Genomic DNA, 4,727 nt, shown 5'->3' on the forward strand with positions numbered 1-4,727 from the left:
TCAGGTCATGATCTCAGGGTCCTGGGATCGAGTCCCACATCGGGCTCTCTGCTCAGCGGGGAGCCTGCTTCCCTCTCTCTCTCTCTCTGCCTGCCTCTCCATCTACTTGTGATCTCTCTCTGTCAAATAAATAAATAAAATCTTAAAAAAAAAAAGTATCTAATTTAAACTTCGTTATGTCTCTACCCTAAAGTATCTATCCACATCATTTAAGTTAGGAAACTGATATTCAGAGAGACCAGGTAATTTCCTTGTGGTATTTTTATAATCGTAGCTGGTTTGTTGTTATTTGCATACTAACTTGTCACAATAAATGTGTCTCAAAAGCCTGCACACATATGACAAGCTAAAATTAATTTATAGTAAGTGATGTTGGGGTATGGGAAGTCTAAGTGAAGTTATATGTAGATTCTAGAGTTAGACTACGACTTTATCCAAGCTTTCTAGAGACAGGATTTAAAATGTAGTCATTTTTATGGCATATAGCATCCATCAGTTAAAAATAAACAGGTGCTTGGGAAAAGCACATTGATAATCAGAGACTAAAGAGAAATTACCCTCTTTTTATAAATCTCCTGTTGTGATCACTAACATTTCAAGAGTTTCATAAAATCATTTCTGAAAACCAATGTAGTTTCATGATGTGACACCATCCTGTAATGAAGGAGTATTTTGGCAGCAATTTATTGGCTGACAGAGAAAGAAGAGGCTTTTCCTTGAGGAGAATTTTACATAGCCATTGAAAATAATGCTTTCAAAAATATTTATTGCCTTAGGTAATGGTCACAATAAATTGTTAAGTGGGGAAAATTTATATTTCACAATAAAATGTTAGGTGGAAGAATATAAAATTTATATTTTCATACACTTGACATATTTAAGTTTTCGTATAAACTCCTTTCTAAATCTAACACAAATGCTTCTAATTTGTTCCTACTGGAAATAGAAGTAATATCCTTAAATACATACTAATTAGGTCATACTTCTTTCTACCCACAGCCATCAAACATTAAGTAACATTTTAGTAATATTCCATAATATCACAACATAGTAAGGCAAGATAAGCACCATTAATAATTCTCTTTCAAATACAAGTTCTCCATATTTTTTTTTATTTCACCAAGAGAATGGATTGGTAATTTACCAATGGTCAGAAGATCTAAATTCCAATTTGCCATAGTACTGTAGGACCTTCAAATGCACAACAGCACATTGCTTCTTAAGATGATGCCTGTGTGCACAGGTAAAAATAGACATTGAAGTGTTGTAAGGAACACACCCTTATACTCATTACCATTTGCCTGGCAGGTCAACTAGCCTCAGGCCAAAATACATCATTTCAGGTCACCAGGCTAACAATTTTCCAGTTCCCAGTTCTCTAGTAAGAAGAATCAACACATTTCAGAAAACAGAAAATATAACCTTCAAAACTTTTTGGAAACTTGCAAAGATATAAACCAGGCTTTTCATTATTGGTGTAAAATTTAATGACACTTACACTTATAATTGGCTTTTTAAAAATTCAGGATTATATTATGTGGCTTCTGTGTCTTTCTCAACTTTTATCTCTTTACCACAGCTCATTAGGTATGGAAAAGAAGAGACATGAAACACGAATTAAATGGTTTTATTGTTAGTCCCTTAGGCAAAAAAAGACATCTACACTCCCTAGAGAATTATATAGACTCCAAACTTCAGTAGAATTTCTTTCTTAGTTGTTTTGTCTTCTACAGTATATTTAATATTTTCTACTGTCCTTGATAATAGTTCCTTAAATAAATATTATAAGATTTCAGCTTAATTACAAAGTCAAGGCAGACAAGTTGGAAAACACACATACATACACACACACACAAAACAAAAACCAGAAAGGAAAAAAAAATCACCACTGCTAAAATTTTATATCTACCAGTTTTCTTTTCTATTCAGTTAAAAACGTACACATTTTTAAGTTATTTCATAGTATACACACTATTTTTTAGAATTTTCTCAATTCTAGCAATGTATTTTGCAACATAAATTTTAGGAGCTAAATGTTATTCTGTCATATGGATATACTATCATTTACTTAACTGAGGTTTTGCCATTTTTCTTTTTGCTATTAGAAATAAAGCTATGTGGTACACCCTTACAGACATATTTTTACATATGAATTTTCCTATAAATTCCAAGAATTTTAATATTTAAGTCAAAATATGAAACATAGTTTAAATTCCATTGCCAAAAGATAATTTTGTAGTTTCATCATTTTTCCCTGCTTAAAGCAGCGTGAGAGTGCTCCTTTCTAAGAAGTCTATAAAACAATGGATTTCCTTTACTTTTCCAATTTTATTAATAAATATTACATCTTACAAGGTCATTTTCAGAGTGAAAACTTGAAAGAATTAATCTCCACTATAAGAAACACTACAAGAATTTCTGTAGGCTAAAGGAAAGTGATACCAGTTGGAAACTGGGTTTTGTAAGAAGTAATGAAGAACACCAGAAAAAAAATTGGTCAGCAAATATTAAGGACCTTTGAAGTTATTATTCCTATACCTACACATATTTTTTTGTTTCCTTGGAGACAATTTACCATGTAAAGTAAAAATTATAACAAAAATGGTTTTATAACAATTATATAGTCAATCTTCAACAGTAGGAAAGAATATGCAATGGAAACAAGACAGTTTCTTCAACAAATGGTGTTGGGAAAACTGGACAGCTACATGCAAAAGAATGAAAATGGACCACTTTCTTATACTATACACCAAAATAAATTCAAAATAGATTAAGGACTTAAATGTAAGACCTGAAACCATAAAAATACTACAAGAGTGCACAGGCAATAATGTCTCTGACATCAGCCACAGCAACATTTTTCTAGATAAGTCTCCTAAGGTGAGGGAAATAAAGTAAAAATAACCTATTTGGACTACATCAAAATAAAAAGCTTCTGCACAGTGAAGGAAACAATCAAAAAAACTAAAAGGTAATCAAACGAATGGGAGAAGATATTTATAAATGACCCATCCAATAAAGGGTTAGTATACAAAATATATAAGGAACTTAAAAATTCAAGCCCCCAGAAATGAATAATCCAATTAAAAAATGGGCAGGAGACATGAACAGACATTTTTCCAAAGAAGACATACAGATGGCTAACAGACACATGATAAGATGCTCAATATCACTCATTATCAGAGAAGTGCAAAACTATAATGAGATATCAACTCATACTTCTCAGAATGGCTAAAATCAAAAACACAGAAATGAATGCTGGCAAGGATGTGAAACAAGTAACCCTTGTACACTGTTGGTGAGGATGCAAATTGGTGCAACCCTCTGGAAAACAGTATGGAGCTTCCTCAAAGAGCTGAAAACAGAACTAACTTAGGATCCAGCAATTGCCCTACTAGGTATTTACCCAAAGAATACAAAAATACTAATTAAAAGGATACACACACCCCAAGGTTTACAGCAGTATTATCTACAATAGCAAATTATGGAAAGAGCCCAAGTGTCCATTAACAGATGAATGGATAAAGAAGAAGTGGCCTACATACACATATATGTACATACATATACATATACATATACATATGCATATACCTACACCTATACATAGAATATTATTCAGCCATGAAGAATGGATTCTTGCCATTTGCAACAACATAGATGGAGCTAGAGAATATTATGCTAAGCAAAGTCAGTCAGTCAGAGAAAGACAAATACCACATGATTTCACTCATATGTGGAATTTAAGAAACAAAACAAATGAGCAAAGAGGGAAAAAAGAGAGAGAGAGGCAGACCAAGAAACAGACTCTTAACTATAGAAAACAAGCTAATAGCTACCAGAGGGGAGGGCATGAAGAAAGGGGTTAATAGGTGAAGGGGATTAAGGAGGGCACTTGTCTTGATGAGTACCAGATGATATATGGAATGTGGAATTACTATATTGTACACCTCAAACTAATGTAACACTATATATTAACTATATTAGAATTAAAATAAAAACAATAAAAATGGGTTTTTTTTGTTTTTTTTAATAAAAATGGTTTTTATAGAATGTTAAGAAGTAAAATAAATGACAACTGAAAATATATTTTTATAAATTTCTTAAACTGCTCTTGAATATTTTTAATGTTTGTCATAATAAATTATATATGCATATTTTATTATCTAAAGAAACACCCCAAAAGTATAAAGAAGAGTAACTAAAATGCCATAATATAAAATGGAATACAAAAACATATCTATATACTTTTTAAAAAAAGGCCAAATGAAAAGAACTATAGGAAAAGGAATAGATTTTTTTAGAAACTCAAATGCCAAAATAAAATTCAAGCATGTCAATAATTACATTAAAAATTATAAACACAACACCTCCCTTAAAACACAGACTGTGACTCAACCATGGTTATTTACAAAAATATATACATACTTTAAATATAAAAGTACAAAAATTTTCAAAACTAAAAAATTTTTTGAAGATTTATTTATTTATTTGAGAGAGAGAAAGTGTGTGTGTGTGAGTAGGGGGGAAGGACAGAGGAAGAGAGAGAGAGAATCTCCAGCAGAGTCCCTACTGAGCTAGGAGCCCTACTCAAGGCTTGATCTCACGATGCTGAGATCATGACCTAACCCAAAATCAAGAGTCAGATGCTTAAACGACTGAGCCACCCAGGCATCCGGAAAGCTAATTAAAAAAAAAAAAAAAAAAAAAAAAAAAAAAAAAAAAAAAAA

This window comes from Enhydra lutris, unplaced genomic scaffold (assembly GCF_002288905.1).
Source record: "Enhydra lutris kenyoni isolate GAN:26980312 unplaced genomic scaffold, ASM228890v2 scaffoldscaffold40, whole genome shotgun sequence".
NCBI classification, from domain to species: Eukaryota; Metazoa; Chordata; class Mammalia; order Carnivora; family Mustelidae; genus Enhydra; species Enhydra lutris.